Source organism: Arachis hypogaea, chromosome 18 (assembly GCF_003086295.3).
Source record: "Arachis hypogaea cultivar Tifrunner chromosome 18, arahy.Tifrunner.gnm2.J5K5, whole genome shotgun sequence".
In the NCBI taxonomy this organism is placed as follows: Eukaryota; Viridiplantae; Streptophyta; class Magnoliopsida; order Fabales; family Fabaceae; genus Arachis; species Arachis hypogaea.
The window spans coordinates 67,232,661-67,251,562 of NC_092053.1; positions in this window are offsets into that span (position 1 = coordinate 67,232,661).

The following is an 18,902-nucleotide window of genomic DNA, read 5'->3' on the forward strand; positions in this document are numbered from 1 at the left end:
TCGAGAAAAAACCGGAAAAAAAACCGGAGGAGCCTGCCGAAGATGAAGAAATTATGGCTTGCCTTTAGGTGTCCTCCTCGGGATAGCGTCATTTAAGAACGAGGATAAGCACAACATAAAAAAAAACCGGGAAAAAATCGGAGAAAAAAAACCGGAGGAGCCTGCCGAAGATGTGGCCATTACGGCTCGCCTTTTGGTATCCTCCTCGGGATAGCGTCATTTAAGAACGAGGATAAGCACAACGTAAAAAAAAACCGGGAAAAAAATCGGAGAAAAAAACCGGAGGAGCCTCCCGAAGATTAGGCCATTAAGGCTCGCCTTTAGGTATCCTCCTCGGGATATCGTCATTTAAAGAACGAGGGTCAGCACAACATAAAAAAAAAACCGGAGGAGCATGCCGAAAATGAGTCCATTATGGCTCGCCTTTAGGTGTCCTCCTCGGGATAGCTTCATTTAAAGAACGAGTGTCAGCACAACGTAAAAAAAATGAAAAAAAATCGAGAAAAACCGGAAAAAAACCCGAGGAGCCTGCCGAAGATGAAGCCATTATGGCTTGCCTTTAGGTGTCCTCCTCGGGATAGCATCATTTAAAGAACGAGGGTAAGCACAACGTAAAAAAAAAAGGGGAAAAAAACCGGAGAAAAAAACCGGAGGAGCCTGCCGAAGATGAGGCCATTACGGCTCGCCTTTAGGTGTCCTCCTCGTGATAGCGTCATTTAAAGAACGAGGGTCAGCACAACGTGAAAAAAAAAAACAAGGAAAAAAATCGGAGGAGCCTGCCGAAGATGAGGCAATTACGGCTCGCCTTTAGGTGTCCTCCTCGGGATAGCGTCATTTAAGAACGAGGATAAGCACAACGTAAAAAAAAACCGGGAAAAAAATCGGAGAAAAAAAATCGAACGAGCCTCCCGAAGATTAGGCCATTACGGCTCGCCTTTAGGTATCCTCCTCGGGATATCGTCATTTAAAGAACGAGGGTCAGCACAACGTAAAAAAAAAACCAGAGGAGCCTGCAGGAAATGAGTCCATTATGGCTCGCCTTTAGGTGTCCTCCTCGGAATAGCGTCATTTAAAGAACGAGTGTCAGCACAATGTAAAAAAAATGAAAAAAAAAATCGAGAAAAAACCGGAAAAAAAACCGGAGGAGCCTGCCGAAGATGAAGAAATTATGGCTTGCCTTTAGGTGTCCTCCTCGGAATAGCATCATTTAAAGAACGAGGGTAAGCACAACGTAAAAAAAAAAGTGGAAAAAAACGGGAGAAAAAAGCCGGAGGAGCCTGCCGAAGATGTGGCCATTACGGCTCGCCTTTAGGTATCCTCCTCGGGATATCGTCATTTAAAGAAGAAGGGTCAGCACAACGTAAAAAAAAAACCGGAGGAGCCTGCAGAAAATGAGTCCATTATGGCTCGCCTTTAGGTGTCCTCCTCGGGATAGCGTCATTTAAAGAACGAGTGTCAGCACAATGTAAAAAAAATGAAAAAAAAAATCGAGAAAAAACCGGAAAAAAAACCGGAGGAGCCTGCCGAAGATGAAGAAATTATGGCTTGCCTTTAGGTGTCCTCCTCGGGATAGCGTCATTTAAGAACGAGGATAAGCACAACGTAAAAAAAAAACGGGAAAAAATCGGAGAAAAAAAACCGGAGGAGCCTGCCGAAGATGTGGCCATTACGGCTCGCCTTTAGGTATCCTCCTCTGGATATCGTCATTTAAAGAATGAGGGTCAGCACAACGTAAAAAAAAAATCGGAGGAGCCTGCAGAAAATGAGTCCATTATGGCTCGCCTTTAGGTGTCCTCCTCGGGATAGCGTCATTTAAAGAACGAGTGTCAGCACAATGTAAAAAAATGAAAAAAAAATCGAGAAAAAACTGGAAAAAAAACCGGAGGAGCCTGCCGAAGATGAAGAAATTATGGCTTGCCTTTAGGTGTCCTCCTCGGGATAGCATCATTTAAAGAACGAGGGTAAGCACAACGTAAAAAAAAAGGGGAAAAAAACGGGAGAAAAAAGCCGGAGGAGCCTGCCGAAGATGTGGCCATTACGGATCGCCTTTAGGTGTCCTCCCCGGGATAGCGTCATTTAAAGAACGAGGGTCAGCACAATGTACAACAAAAAAAAGGGAAAAATCGGAGGAGCCTGCCGAAGATGAGGCCATTGCGGCTCGTGTTTAGGTGTCCTCCTCGGGATAGCATCATTTAAAGAATGAGGGTCAGCACAACGTAAAAAAAAAAATCGGAGGAGCCTTCCGAAGATGAGGACATTACGGCTCGCCGTTAGGTGTCCTCCTCGGGATACCGTCATTTAAAGAACGAGGGTTAGCACAATATACAACAAAAAAAGGGGAAAAATAAACCGGAGGAGCCTGCCGAAGATGAGGCTATTACGGCTCGTGTTTAGGTGTCCTCCTCGGGATAGCGTCATTTAAAGAATAAGGGTCAGCACAACGTAAAAAAAAAATCGGAGGAGCCTGTTGAAGATGAGGCCATTACGGCTCGCCTTTAGGTGTCCTCCTCGGGATAGCATCATTTAAAGAACGAGGATAAGCACAACGTAAAAAAAAACGGGAAAAAAACCCGAGAAAAAAACCGGAGGAGTCTCCCGAAGATGAGGCCATTACGTCTCGCCCGTAAGTGTCCTCTTGGGATAGCGTTATTTAAAAAACGAGGGTCAGCACAACATAAAAAAATGAAAAAAAAAGGGAAAAAACCGGAAAAAAAAACTGGAGGAGCCTGCCGAAGATGAGGCCATTACGGCTCGCATTTAGGTGTCCTCCTCGGGATAGCGTGATTTAAAGAACGAGAGTAAGCACAACGTAAAAAAAAAGAAAAAAAACCGGAAAAAAATGGAGAACAAAACCAGAGGAGCCTGCCGAAGATGAGCCCATTACGGCTCGCCTTTAGGTGTCCTCCTCGTGATAGTGTCATTTAAAGAACGAGGGTCAGCACAACGTAAAAAAAATAAAATAACTGGAAAAAAAACCGGAGGAGCCTGCTAAAAATGAGTCCGTTATGGCTCGCCTTTAGGTGTCCTACTCGAGATAGCATCATTTAAAGAACGAGGGTAAGCACAACGTAAAAAAAAACCTGGAAAAAAACCGGAGGAGCCTGCCGAAGATGAGCCAACTACGGCTCGCCTTTAGGTGTCTTCCTCGTGATAGCGTCATTTAAAGAACGAGGGTAAGCACAACGTAAAAAAAAAACCAGGAAAAAAACCGAAGGAGCCTGCCGAAGATGAGGCCATTACGGCTCGCCTTTAGGTGTCCTCCTCGTGATAGCGTCATTTAAAGAACGAGGGTCAGCACAATGTAAAAAAAAAATCAGAGGAGCCTGCCAAAAATGAGTCAATTATGGCTCGCCTTTAGGTGTCCTCCTCGGGATAGCGTCATTTAAATAATGAGGGTCAGCACAACGTAAAAAAAAAAAAAAACCAGGTAAAAAATCGGAGGAGCCTGCCGAAGATGAGGCCATTACGGCTCGACTTTAGGCGTCCTCCTCGGGATAGCGTCATTTAAAGAACAAGGGTCAGCACAATGTACAACAAAAAAAAAGGAAAAAAAATGGAGGAGCCTGCCGAAGATGAGGCCGTTACGGCTCGCCCTTAGGCGTCCTCCTCGGGAAAGCGTCATTTAAAGAACGAGGGTCAGCACAATGTACAACAAAAAAAAAGGAAAAAAAAAATGGAGGAGCCTGCCGAAGATGAGGCCATTACGGCTCGTGTTTAGGTGTCCTCCTCAGGATAGCGTCATTTAAAGAATGAGGGTCAGCACAACGTAAAAAAAAAACCCGGAGGAGCCTGCTGAAGATGAGGCCATTACGGCTTGCCTTTAGGTGTCCTCCTCGGGATAGCGTCATTTAATGATCGAGGGTCAGCACAACGAAAAAAAAAAAACGGGAAAAAACTGGAAAAAAACAACAGAGGCCATTACAGCTTGCCTTTAGGTGTTCTCCTTGGCATAGCGTCATTTAAAGAACAAGGGTCAGCACAACGTAAAAAAAAACTTGGAAAAAAAACGGAAAAAAAAAACCGGAGGAGCCTCCCGAAGATGAGGCCATTACGGCTCGCCTTTAGGTGTCCTCCTCGGGATAGCGTCATTTAAAGGACGAGTGCCAGCACAACGTAAAAAAATGAAAAAAAAACCGAGAAAAAACCGAAAAAAAAACGGAGGAGCCTGCCGAAGATGAAGCCATTATGGCTTGCCTTTAGATGTCCTCCTCGGGATCGCATCATTTAAAGAACGAGGGTAAGCACAATGTAAAAAAAAAGGGAAAAAAATCGGAGAAAAAAACCGGAGGAGCCTGCCGAAGATGAGGCCATTAAGGCTCGCCTTTAGGTGTCCTCCTCGTGATAGCGTCATTTAAAGAACGAGGGTCAGCACAACGTGAAAAAAAAAACAAGGAAAAAAAATCGGAGGAGCCTGCCGAAGATGAGGCAATTACGGCTCGCCTTTAGGTGTCCTCCTCGGGATAGCGTCATTTAAGAACGAGGATAAGCACAACGTAAAAAAAAACAGGGAAAAAAATAGGAGAAAAAAAACAGGAGGAGCCTCCCGAAGATTAGGCCATTACGGCTCGCCTTTAGGTATCCTCCTCGGGATATCGTCATTTAAAGAACGAGGGTCAGCACAACGTAAAAAAAAAACCGGAGGAGCCTGCCGAAAATGAGTCCATTATGGCTCGCCTTTAGGTGTCTTCCTCGGGATAGCGTCATTTAAAGAACGAGTGTCAGCACAACGTAAAAAAAATGAAAAAATAATCGAGAAAAAACCGGAAAAAAAACCGGAGGAGCCTGCCGAAGATGAAGCCATTATGGCTTGCCTTTAGGTGTCCTCCTCGGGATAGCATCATTTAAAGAACGAGGGTAAGCACAACGTAAAAAAAAAAGGGGAAAAAAACCAGAGAAAAAAACCGGAGGAGCCTGCCGAAGATGAGGCCATTACGACTCGCCTTTAGGTGTCCTCCTCGTGATAGCGTCATTTAAAGAACGAGGGTCAGCACAACGTGAAAAAAAAAACAAGGAAAAAAATCGGAGGAGCCTGCCGAAGATGAGGGAATTACGGCTCGCCTTTAGGTGTCCTCCTCGGGATAGCGTCATTTATGAACGAGGATAAGCACAACGTAAAAAAAAACCGGGAAAAAAATCGGAGAAAAAAAATCGGAGGAGCCTCCCGAAGATTAGGCCATTACGGCTCGCCTTTAGGTATCCTCCTCGGGAAATCGTCATTTAAAGAACGAGGGTCAGCACAACGTAAAAAAAAAACCGGAGGAGCCTCCCGAAGATGAGGCCATTACGGCTCGCCTTTAGGTGTCTTCCTCGGGATAGCGTCATTTAAAGAACGAGTGTCAGCACAACGTAAAAAAATGAAAAAAAAACCGAGAAAAAACCAGAAAAAAAACCGGAGGAGCCTGCCGAAGATGAAGCCATTATGGCTTGCCTTTAGGTGTCCTCCTCGGGATTGCATCATTTAAAGAACGAGGGTAAGCACAACGTAAAAAAAAAGAGAAAAAAATCGTAGAAAAAAACCGGAGGAGCCTGCCGAAGATGAGGCCATTAAGGCTCGCCTTTAGGTGTCCTCCTCGTGATAGCATCATTTAAAGAACGAGGGTCAGCACAACATGAAAAAAAAAACAAGGAAAAAAATCGGAGGAGTCTGCCGAAGATGAGGCAATTACGGCTCGCCTTTAGGTGTCCTCCTCGGGATAGCGTCATTTAAGAACGAGGATTAGCACAACGTAAAAAAAAACCGGGAAAAAAATCGCAGAAAAAAACCGGAGGAGCCTGCCGAAGATGAGGCCATTAAGGCTCGCCTTTAGGTGTCCTCCTCGTGATAGCGTCATTTAAAGAACGAGGGTCAGCACAACGTGAAAAAAAAAAACAAGGAAAAAAAATCGGAGGAGCCTGCCGAAGATGAGGCAATTACGGCTCGCCTTTAGGTGTCCTCCTCGGGATAGCGTCATTTAAGAACGAGGATAAGCACAACGTAAAAAAAAACAGGGAAAAAAATCGGAGAAAAAAAACCGGAGGAGCCTCCCGAAGATTAGGCCATTACGGCTCGCCTTTAGGTATCCTCCTCGGGATATCGTCATTTAAAGAACGAGGTCAGCACAACGTAAAAAAAAAACCGGAGGAGCCTGCCGAAAATGAGTCCATTATGGCTCGCCTTTAGGTGTCCTCCTCGGGATAGCGTCATTTAAAGAACGAGTGTCAGCACAACGTAAAAAAAATGAAAAAAAATCGAGAAAAAACCGGAAAAAAAACCGGAGGAGCCTGCCGAAGATGAAGCCATTATGGCTTGCCTTCAGGTGTCCTCCTCGGGATAGCGTCATTTAAAGAACGAGGGTAAGCACAACGTAAAAAAAAAAAGGGGAAAAAAACCGAAGAAAAAAACCGGAGGAGCCTGCCGAAGATGAGGCCATTACGGCTCGCCTTTAGGTGTCCTCCTTGTGATAGCGTCATTTAAAGAACGTGGGTCAGCACAACGTAAAAAAATGAAAAAAAAAACCGAGAAAAAACCGAAAAAAAACCGGAGGAGCCTGCCGGAGATGAAGCCATTATGGCTTGCCTTTAGGTGTCCTCCTCGGGATTGCATCATTTAAAGAACGAGGGTAAGCACAATGTAAAAAAAAAAGGAAAAAAAATCGGAGAAAAAAACCGGAGGAGCCTGCCGAAGATAAGGCCATTAAGGCTCGCCTTTAGGTGTCCTCCTCATGATAGCGTCATTTAAAGAACGAGGGTCAGCACAACGTGAAAAAAAAAAACAAGGAAAAAAATCGGAGGAGCCTGCCGAAGATGAGGCAATTACGGCTCGCCTTTAGGTGTCCTCCTCGGGATAGCGTCATTTAAGAACGAGGATAAGCACAACGTAAAAAAAAACCGGGAAAAAAATCGGAGAAAAAAACCGGAGGAGCCTCCCGAAGATTAGGCCATTACGGCTCGCCTTTAGGTATCCTCCTCGGGTTATCGTCATTTATAGAACGAGGGTCAGCACAACATAAAAAAAAAACCGGAGGAGCATGCCGAAAATGAGTCCATTATGGCTCGCCTTTAGGTGTCCTCCTCGGGATAGCGTCATTTAAAGAACGAGTGTCAGCACAATGTAAAAAAAATGAAAAAAAAATCGAGAAAAAACCGGAAAAAAAACCGGAGGAGCCTGCCGAAGATGAAGAAATTATGGCTTGCCTTTAGGTGTCCTCCTCGGGATAGCATCATTTAAAGAACGAGGGTAAGCACAACGTAAAAAAAAAAGGGGAAAAAAACGGGAGAAAAAAGCCGGAGGAGCCTGCCGAAGATGTGGCCATTACGGCTCGCCTTTAGGTATCCTCCTCGGGATATCGTCATTTAAAGAAGAAGGGTCAGCACAACGTAAAAAAAAAACCGGAGGAGCCTGCAGAAAATGAGTCCATTATGGCTCGCCTTTAGGTGTCCTCCTCGGGATAGCGTCATTTAAAGAACGAGTGTCAGCACAATGTAAAAAAAATGAAAAAAAAATCGAGAAAAAACCGGAAAAAAAACCGGAGGAGCCTGCCGAAGATGAAGAAATTATGGCTTGCCTTTAGGTGTCCTCCTCGGGATAGCGTCATTTAAGAACGAGGATAAGCACAACATAAAAAAAAACCGGGAAAAAATCGGAGAAAAAAAACCGGAGGAGCCTGCCGAAGATGTGGCCATTACGGCTCGCCTTTTGGTATCCTCCTCGGGATAGCGTCATTTAAGAACGAGGATAAGCACAACGTAAAAAAAAACCGGGAAAAAAATCGGAGAAAAAAACCGGAGGAGCCTCCCGAAGATTAGGCCATTACGGCTCGCCTTTAGGTATCCTCCTCGGGATATCGTCATTTAAAGAACGAGGGTCAGCACAACATAAAAAAAAAACCGGAGGAGCATGCCGAAAATGAGTCCATTATGGCTCGCCTTTAGGTGTCCTCCTCGGGATAGCTTCATTTAAAGAACGAGTGTCAGCACAACGTAAAAAAAATGAAAAAAAATCGAGAAAAACCGGAAAAAAACCGAGGAGCCTGCCGAAGATGAAGCCATTATGGCTTGCCTTTAGGTGTCCTCCTCGGGATAGCATCATTTAAAGAACGAGGGTAAGCACAACGTAAAAAAAAAAGGGGAAAAAAACCGGAGAAAAAAACCGGAGGAGCCTGCCGAAGATGAGGCCATTACGGCTCGCCTTTAGGTGTCCTCCTCGTGATAGCGTCATTTAAAGAACGAGGGTCAGCACAACGTGAAAAAAAAAAACAAGGAAAAAAATCGGAGGAGCCTGCCGAAGATGAGGCAATTACGGCTCGCCTTTAGGTGTCCTCCTCGGGATAGCGTCATTTAAGAACGAGGATAAGCACAACGTAAAAAAAAACCGGGAAAAAAATCGGAGAAAAAAAATCGAAGGAGCCTCCCGAAGATTAGGCCATTACGGCTCGCCTTTAGGTATCCTCCTCGGGATATCGTCATTTAAAGAACGAGGGTCAGCACAACGTAAAAAAAAAATCAGAGGAGCCTGCAGGAAATGAGTCCATTATGGCTCGCCTTTAGGTGTCCTCCTCGGAATAGCGTCATTTAAAGAACGAGTGTCAGCACAATGTAAAAAAAATGAAAAAAAAAATCGAGAAAAAACCGGAAAAAAAACCGGAGGAGCCTGCCGAAGATGAAGAATTATGGCTTGCCTTTAGGTGTCCTCCTCGGAATAGCATCATTTAAAGAACGAGGGTAAGCACAACGTAAAAAAAAAAGTGGAAAAAAACGGAGAAAAAACCGGAGGAGCCTGCCGAAGATGTGGCCATTACGGCTCGCCTTTAGGTATCCTCCTCGGATAGCGTCATTTAAAGAACGAGGGTCAGCACAACGTAAAAAAAAAAAAAAAAAAAAAAAAAAAAAAAAAAAAAAAAAAAAAAAAAAAAAACCGGAGGAGCCTGCCGAAGATGAGAATTACGGCTGCCTTTAGGTGTCCTCCTCGGGATAGCGTCATTTAAGAACGAGGATAAGCACAACGTAAAAAAAAACGGGAAAAAATCGGAGAAAAAAAACCGGAGGAGCCTGCCGAAGATGTGGCCATTACGGCTCGCCTTTAGGTATCCTCCTCTGGATATCGTCATTTAAAGAACGAGGGTCAGCACAACGTAAAAAAAAAACGGAGGAGCCTGCAGAAAATGAGTCCATTATGGCTCGCCTTTAGGTGTCCTCCTCGGGATAGCGTCATTTAAAGAACGAGTGTCAGCACAATGTAAAAAAATGAAAAAAAAATCGAGAAAAAACTGGAAAAAAAACCGGAGGAGCCTGCCGAAGATGAAGATTATGGCTTGCCTTTAGGTGTCCTCCTCGGGATAGCATCATTTAAAGAACGAGGGTAAGCACAACGTAAAAAAAAAGGGAAAAAACGGAGAAAAAACCGGAGGAGCCTGCCGAAGATGAGGCCATTACGGCTCGCCTTTAGGTGTCCTCCTCGGATAGCGTCATTTAAAGAACGAGGGTCAGCACAACGTAAAAAAAAAAAAGGAAAAAATCGGAGGAGCCTGCCGAAGATGAGGCCATTACGGCTCGCCTTTAGGTGTCCTCCTCGGGATAGCGTCATTTAAAGAACGAGGGTCAGCACAACGTAAAAAAAAAAAAATCGGAGGAGCCTCCGAAGATGAGGCATTACGGCTCGCCTTAGGTGTCCTCCTCGGATACGTCATTTAAAGAACGAGGGTAGCACAAGTAAAAAAAAAAAAAAAAAACCGGAGGAGCCTGCCGAAGATGAGGCATTACGGCTCGCTTTAGGTGTCCTCCTCGGGATAGCGTCATTTAAAGAACGAGGTCAGCACAACGTAAAAAAAAAAAAAAATCGGAGGAGCCTGCGAAGATGAGGCCATTACGGCTCGCCTTTAGGTGTCCTCCTCGGGATAGCATCATTTAAAGAACGAGGTAAGCACAACGTAAAAAAAAAGGGAAAAAAACGAGAAAAAAACCGGAGGAGCCTGCCGAAGATGAGGCCATTACGGCTCGCCTTTAGGTGTCCTCCTCGGGATAGCGTCATTTAAAGAACGAGGGTCAGCACAACGTAAAAAAAAAAAAAAAAGGAAAAAAAACGGAGGAGCCTGCCGAAGATGAGGCCATTACGGCTCGCCTTTAGGTGTCCTCCTCGGGATAGCGTCATTTAAAGAACGAGGTAAGCACAACGTAAAAAAAAAAAACCGGAAAAAAATCGGAGAAAAAAACCGGAGGAGCCTGCCGAAGATGAGGCCATTACGGCTCGCCTTTAGGTGTCCTCCTCGGATAGCGTCATTTAAAGAACGAGGGTCAGCACAACGTAAAAAAAAAAAAAAAAAAAAACCGGAGGAGCCTGCCGAAAATGAGTCCATTATGGCTCGCCTTTAGGTGTCCTCCTCGGGATAGCGTCATTTAAAGAACGAGGTAGCACAACGTAAAAAAAAAAACCGGAAAAAAACCGGAGGAGCCTGCCGAAGATGAGCCATTACGGCTCGCCTTTAGGTGTCCTCCTCGGGATAGCGTCATTTAAAGAACGAGGGTAAGCACAACGTAAAAAAAAAAAAACGGAAAAAAACCGGAGGAGCCTGCCGAAGATGAGGCCATTACGGCTCGCCTTTAGGTGTCCTCCTCGGATAGCGTCATTTAAAGAACGAGGGTCAGCACAACGTAAAAAAAAAAATCGGAGGAGCCTGCCGAAGATGAGCATTACGGCTCGCCTTTAGGTGTCCTCCTCGGGATAGCGTCATTTAAAGAACGAGGTCAGCACAACGTAAAAAAAAAAAAAAACCGGAAAAAAAACGGAGGAGCCTGCCGAAGATGAGGCCATTACGGCTCGCCTTTAGGTGTCCTCCTCGGGATAGCGTCATTTAAAGAACGAGGGTCAGCACAACGTAAAAAAAAAAAAGGAAAAAAAACGGAGGAGCCTGCCGAAGATGAGGCCATTACGGCTCGCCTTTAGGTGTCCTCCTCGGGATAGCGTCATTTAAAGAACGAGGGTCAGCACAACGTAAAAAAAAAAAGGAAAAAAAAGGAGGAGCCTGCCGAAGATGAGCCATTACGGCTCGTTTAGGTGTCCTCCTCGGATAGCGTCATTTAAAGAACGAGGTCAGCACAACGTAAAAAAAAAACCGGAGGAGCCTGCCGAAGATGAGGCCATTACGGCTGCCTTTAGGTGTCCTCCTCGGGATAGCGTCATTTAAAGAACGAGGGTCAGCACAACGTAAAAAAAAAAACGGAAAAAACTGGAACAAATGAGGCCATTACGGCTGCCTTTAGGTGTCCTCCTCGGATAGCGTCATTTAAAGAACGAGGGTCAGCACAACGTAAAAAAAAAAAAAAACGGAAAAAAAACCGGAGGAGCCTGCCGAAGATGAGGCCATTACGGCTCGCCTTTAGGTGTCCTCCTCGGATAGCGTCATTTAAAGAACGAGGGTAGCACAACGTAAAAAAAAAAAAAAACGGAGGAGCCTGCCGAAGATGAGCCATTACGGCTCGCCTTTAGGTGTCCTCCTCGGATAGCGTCATTTAAAGAACGAGGGTCAGCACAACGTAAAAAAAAAAAAAAGGAAAAAAACGGAGGAGCCTGCCGAAGATGAGGCCATTACGGCTCGCCTTTAGGTGTCCTCCTCGGGATAGCGTCATTTAAAGAACGAGGGTCAGCACAACGTAAAAAAAAAAAAAAAGGAAAAAAAACGGAGGAGCCTGCCGAAGATGAGGCCATTACGGCTCGCCTTTAGGTGTCCTCCTCGGGATAGCGTCATTTAAAGAACGAGGGTCAGCACAACGTAAAAAAAAAAAAAAGGAAAAAAAAACGGAGGAGCCTGCCGAAGATGAGGCCATTACGGCTCGCCTTTAGGTGTCCTCCTCGGATAGCGTCATTTAAAGAACGAGGGTCAGCACAACGTAAAAAAAAAAAAAAAAAAAAACCGGAGGAGCCTGCCGAAGATGAGGCCATTACGGCTCGCCTTTAGGTGTCCTCCTCGGGATAGCGTCATTTAAAGAACGAGGGTCAGCACAACGTAAAAAAAAAACGGAAAAAACGGAAAAAAACAAGCCGAAGATGGCCATTACGGCTCGCCTTTAGGTGTCCTCCTCGGATAGCGTCATTTAAAGAACGAGGGTCAGCACAACGTAAAAAAAAAAAAAAAACGGAAAAAAAACCGGAGGAGCCTGCCGAAGATGAGGCCATTACGGCTCGCCTTTAGGTGTCCTCCTCGGGATAGCGTCATTTAAAGAACGAGGTCAGCACAACGTAAAAAAAAAAAACGGAAAAAACGGAAAAAAAACCGGAGGAGCCTGCCGAAGATGAGCCATTATGGCTGCCTTTAGGTGTCCTCCTCGGGATAGCGTCATTTAAAGAACGAGGGTAGCACAACGTAAAAAAAAAAAAAAAACGGAAAAAAAACCGGAGGAGCCTGCCGAAGATGAGGCCATTACGGCTCGCCTTTAGGTGTCCTCCTCGGATAGCGTCATTTAAAGAACGAGGGTCAGCACAACGTAAAAAAAAAAAACAAGGAAAAAAAACGGAGGAGCCTGCCGAAGATGAGGCCATTACGGCTCGCCTTTAGGTGTCCTCCTCGGGATAGCGTCATTTAAGAACGAGGTAAGCACAACGTAAAAAAAAAAGGGAAAAAAATCGGAGAAAAAAACCGGAGGAGCCTCCGAAGATGAGGCCATTACGGCTCGCCTTTAGGTGTCCTCCTCGGATAGCGTCATTTAAAGAACGAGGGTCAGCACAACGTAAAAAAAAAAAAACCGGAGGAGCCTGCCGAAGATGAGGCCATTACGGCTCGCCTTTAGGTGTCCTCCTCGGGATAGCGTCATTTAAAGAACGAGGTCAGCACAACGTAAAAAAAAAAAACGAAAAAAACCGGAAAAAAAAACCGGAGGAGCCTGCCGAAGATGAGCCATTACGGCTCGCCTTTAGGTGTCCTCCTCGGGATAGCGTCATTTAAAGAACGAGGGTAAGCACAACGTAAAAAAAAAAAAAAAACGAGAAAAAAACCGGAGGAGCCTGCCGAAGATGAGGCCATTACGGCTCGCCTTTAGGTGTCCTCCTCGGATAGCGTCATTTAAAGAACGAGGTCAGCACAACGTAAAAAAAAAAAAAAACAAGGAAAAAAAAACGGAGGAGCCTGCCGAAGATGAGCCATTATGGCTGCCTTTAGGTGTCCTCCTCGGGATAGCGTCATTTAAAGAACGAGGGTAAGCACAACGTAAAAAAAAAAGGGAAAAAAATCGGAGAAAAAAACCGGAGGAGCCTGCCGAAGATGAGGCCATTACGGCTCGCCTTTAGGTGTCCTCCTCGGATAGCGTCATTTAAAGAACGAGGGTCAGCACAACGTAAAAAAAAAAACAAGGAAAAAAACGGAGGAGCCTGCCGAAGATGAGGCATTACGGCTCGCCTTTAGGTGTCCTCCTCGGGATAGCGTCATTTAAGAACGAGGTAAGCACAACGTAAAAAAAAAACCGGAAAAAAACGAGAAAAAAAACCGGAGGAGCCTCCGAAGATAGGCCATTACGGCTCGCCTTTAGGTGTCCTCCTCGGATATCGTCATTTAAAGAACGAGGGTCAGCACAACGTAAAAAAAAAACCGGAGGAGCCTGCCGAAAATGAGCCATTATGGCTCGCCTTTAGGTGTCCTCCTCGGATAGCGTCATTTAAAGAACGAGGTCAGCACAACGTAAAAAAATGAAAAAAAAAGAAAAAACCGGAAAAAAAACGGAGGAGCCTGCCGAAGATGAAGCCATTATGGCTTGCCTTTAGGTGTCCTCCTCGGGATAGCATCATTTAAAGAACGAGGGTAAGCACAACGTAAAAAAAAAGGGAAAAAAACGGAGAAAAAAACCGGAGGAGCCTGCCGAAGATGAGGCCATTACGGCTCGCCTTTAGGTGTCCTCCTCGTGATAGCGTCATTTAAAGAACGAGGGTCAGCACAACGTGAAAAAAAAAAACAAGGAAAAAAATCGGAGGAGCCTGCCGAAGATGAGGCAATTACGGCTCGCCTTTAGGTGTCCTCCTCGGGATAGCGTCATTTAAGAACGAGGATAAGCACAACGTAAAAAAAAACCGGGAAAAAAATCGGAGAAAAAAAACCGGAGGAGCCTCCCGAAGATTAGGCCATTACGGCTCGCCTTTAGGTATCCTCCTCGGATATCGTCATTTAAAGAACGAGGGTCAGCACAACGTAAAAAAAAAACCGGAGGAGCCTGCCGAAAATGAGTCCATTATGGCTCGCCTTTAGGTGTCCTCCTCGGGATAGCGTCATTTAAAGAACGAGTGTCAGCACAACGTAAAAAAAATGAAAAAAAAATCGAGAAAAAACCGGAAAAAAAACCGGAGGAGCCTGCCGAAGATGAAGCCATTATGGCTTGCCTTTAGGTGTCCTCCTCGGGATAGCATCATTTAAAGAACGAGGGTAAGCACAACGTAAAAAAAAAAGGGGAAAAAAACCGGAGAAAAAAACCGGAGGAGCCTGCCGAAGATGAGGCCATTACGGCTCGCCTTTAGGTGTCCTCCTCGTGATAGCGTCATTTAAAGAACGAGGGTCAGCACAACGTGAAAAAAAAAAAACAAGGAAAAAAATCGGAGGAGCCTGCCGAAGATGAGGCAATTACGGCTCGCCTTTAGGTGTCCTCCTCGGGATAGCGTCATTTAAGAACGAGGATAAGCACAACGTAAAAAAAAACCGGGAAAAAAATCGGAGAAAAAAAACCGGAGGAGCCTCCCGAAGATTAGGCCATTACGGCTCGCCTTTAGGTATCCTCCTCGGATATCGTCATTTAAAGAACGAGGGTCAGCACAACGTAAAAAAAAAACCGGAGGAGCCTGCCGAAAATGAGTCCATTATGGCTCGCCTTTAGGTGTCCTCCTCGGGATAGCGTCATTTAAAGAACGAGTGTCAGCACAACGTAAAAAAAATGAAAAAAAAAACGAGAAAAAACCGGAAAAAAAACCGGAGGAGCCTGCCGAAGATGAAGCCATTATGGCTTGCCTTTAGGTGTCCTCCTCGGGATTGCATCATTTAAAGAACGAGGGTAAGCACAACGTAAAAAAAAAGGGAAAAAAATCGGAGAAAAAAACCGGAGGAGCCTGCCGAAGATGAGGCCATTACGGCTCGCCTTTAGGTGTCCTCCTCGTGATAGCGTCATTTAAAGAACGAGGGTCAGCACAACGTGAAAAAAAAAAACAAGGAAAAAAATCGGAGGAGTCTGCCGAAGATGAGGCAATTACGGCTCGCCTTTAGGTGTCCTCCTCGGGATAGCGTCATTTAAGAACGAGGATAAGCACAACGTAAAAAAAAACCGGGAAAAAAATCGGAGAAAAAAAACCGGAGGAGCCTCCCGAAGATTAGGCCATTACGGCTCGCCTTTAGGTGTCCTCCTCGGATATCGTCATTTAAAGAACGAGGGTCAGCACAACGTAAAAAAAAAACCGGAGGAGCCTGCCGAAAATGAGTCCATTATGGCTCGCCTTTAGGTGTCCTCCTCGGGATAGCGTATTTAAAGAACGAGTGTCAGCACAACGTAAAAAAAATGAAAAAAAAAATCGAGAAAAAACCGGAAAAAAAACCGGAGGAGCCTGCCGAAGATGAAGCCATTATGGCTTGCCTTTAGGTGTCCTCCTCGGGATAGCATCATTTAAAGAACGAGGGTAAGCACAACGTAAAAAAAAAGGGGAAAAAAACGGAGAAAAAAACCGGAGGAGCCTGCCGAAGATGAGGCCATTACGGCTCGCCTTTAGGTGTCCTCCTCGTGATAGCGTCATTTAAAGAACGAGGGTCAGCACAACGTGAAAAAAAAAAACAAGGAAAAAAATCGGAGGAGCCTGCCGAAGATGAGGCAATTACGGCTCGCCTTTAGGTGTCCTCCTCGGGATAGCGTCATTTAAGAACGAGGATAAGCACAACGTAAAAAAAAACCGGGAAAAAAATCGGAGAAAAAAAACCGGAGGAGCCTCCCGAAGATTAGGCCATTACGGCTCGCCTTTAGGTATCCTCCTCGGATATCGTCATTTAAAGAACGAGGGTCAGCACAACGTAAAAAAAAAACCGGAGGAGCCTGCCGAAAATGAGTCCATTATGGCTCGCCTTTAGGTGTCCTCCTCGGGATAGCGTATTTAAAGAACGAGTGTCAGCACAACGTAAAAAAAATGAAAAAAAAAACGAGAAAAAACCAGAAAAAAAACCGGAGGAGCCTGCCGAAGATGAAGCCATTATGGCTTGCCTTTAGGTGTCCTCCTCGGGATTGCATCATTTAAAGAACGAGGGTAAGCACAACGTAAAAAAAAAGGGAAAAAAATCGGAGAAAAAAACCGGAGGAGCCTGCCGAAGATGAGGCCATTACGGCTCGCCTTTAGGTGTCCTCCTCGTGATAGCGTCATTTAAAGAACGAGGGTCAGCACAACGTGAAAAAAAAAAACAAGGAAAAAAATCGGAGGAGCTGCCGAAGATGAGGCAATTACGGCTCGCCTTTAGGTGTCCTCCTCGGGATAGCGTCATTTAAGAACGAGGATAAGCACAACGTAAAAAAAAACCGGGAAAAAAATCGGAGAAAAAAAACCGGAGGAGCCTCCCGAAGATTAGGCCATTACGGCTCGCCTTTAGGTGTCCTCCTCGGATATCGTCATTTAAAGAACGAGGGTCAGCACAACGTAAAAAAAAAACCGGAGGAGCCTGCCGAAAATGAGTCCATTATGGCTCGCCTTTAGGTGTCCTCCTCGGGATAGCGTAATTTAAAGAACGAGTGTCAGCACAACGTAAAAAAAATGAAAAAAAAAATCGAGAAAAAACCGGAAAAAAAACCGGAGGAGCCTGCCGAAGATGAAGCCATTATGGCTTGCCTTTAGGTGTCCTCCTCGGGATGCATCATTTAAAGAACGAGGGTAAGCACAACGTAAAAAAAAAGGGAAAAAAACGGAGAAAAAAACCGGAGGAGCCTGCCGAAGATGAGGCCATTACGGCTCGCCTTTAGGTGTCCTCCTCGTGATAGCGTCATTTAAAGAACGAGGGTCAGCACAACGTGAAAAAAAAAAAACAAGGAAAAAAATCGGAGGAGCCTGCCGAAGATGAGGCAATTACGGCTCGCCTTTAGGTGTCCTCCTCGGGATAGCGTCATTTAAGAACGAGGATAAGCACAACGTAAAAAAAAACCGGGAAAAAAATCGGAGAAAAAAAACCGGAGGAGCCTCCCGAAGATTAGGCCATTACGGCTCGCCTTTAGGTTCCTCCTCGGATATCGTCATTTAAAGAACGAGGGTCAGCACAACGTAAAAAAAAAACCGGAGGAGCCTCCGAAAATGAGTCCATTATGGCTCGCCTTTAGGTGTCCTCCTCGGGATAGCGTCATTTAAAGAACGAGTGTCAGCACAACGTAAAAAAATGAAAAAAAAAACGAGAAAAAACCAGAAAAAAAACCGGAGGAGCCTGCCGAAGATGAAGCCATTATGGCTTGCCTTTAGGTGTCCTCCTCGGGATGCATCATTTAAAGAACGAGGGTAAGCACAACGTAAAAAAAAAGGGAAAAAAATCGGAGAAAAAAACCGGAGGAGCCTGCCGAAGATGAGGCCATTACGGCTCGCCTTTAGGTGTCCTCCTCGTGATAGCGTCATTTAAAGAACGAGGGTCAGCACAACGTGAAAAAAAAAAACAAGGAAAAAAATCGGAGGAGTCTGCCGAAGATGAGGCAATTACGGCTCGCCTTTAGGTGTCCTCCTCGGGATAGCGTCATTTAAGAACGAGGATAAGCACAACGTAAAAAAAAACCGGGAAAAAAATCGGAGAAAAAAAACCGGAGGAGCCTCCCGAAGATTAGGCCATTACGGCTCGCCTTTAGGTATCCTCCTCGGAATATCGTCATTTAAAGAACGAGGGTCAGCACAACGTAAAAAAAAAACCGGAGGAGCCTGCCGAAAATGAGTCCATTATGGCTCGCCTTTAGGTGTCCTCCTCGGGATAGCGTAATTTAAAGAACGAGTGTCAGCACAACGTAAAAAAAATGAAAAAAAAAATCGAGAAAAAACCGGAAAAAAAAACGGAGGAGCCTGCCGAAGATGAAGCCATTATGGCTTGCCTTTAGGTGTCCTCCTCGGGATAGCATCATTTAAAGAACGAGGGTAAGCACAACGTAAAAAAAAAAGGGAAAAAAACGGAGAAAAAAACCGGAGGAGCCTGCCGAAGATGAGGCCATTACGGCTCGCCTTTAGGTGTCCTCCTCGTGATAGCGTCATTTAAAGAACGAGGGTCAGCACAACGTGAAAAAAAAAAAACAAGGAAAAAATCGGAGGAGCCTGCCGAAGATGAGGCAATTACGGCTCGCCTTTAGGTGTCCTCCTCGGGATAGCGTCATTTAAGAACGAGGATAAGCACAACGTAAAAAAAAAACCGGGAAAAAAATCGGAGAAAAAAAACGGAGGAGCCTCCCGAAGATTAGGCCATTACGGCTCGCCTTTAGGTATCCTCCTCGGATATCGTCATTTAAAGAACGAGGGTCAGCACAAGTAAAAAAAAAACGGAGGAGCCTCCGAAATGAGCCATTAGGCTCGCCTTTAGGTGTCTCCTCGGATAGCGTATTTAAAGAACGAGTGTCACACAACGTAAAAAAATGAAAAAAAAACGAGAAAAAACCAGAAAAAAAACCGGAGGAGCCTGCCGAAGATGAAGCCATTATGGCTTGCCTTTAGGTGTCCTCCTCGGGATGCATCATTTAAAGAACGAGGGTAAGCACAACGTAAAAAAAAAGGGAAAAAAATCGGAGAAAAAAACCGGAGGAGCCTGCCGAAGATGAGGCCATTAGGCTCGCCTTTAGGTGTCCTCCTCGTGATAGCGTCATTTAAAGAACGAGGTCAGCACAACGTGAAAAAAAAAACAAGGAAAAAATCGGAGAGCTGCGAAGATGAGCAATTACGGCTCGCCTGTCCTCGGTGCTAGCGAAAACATAACATC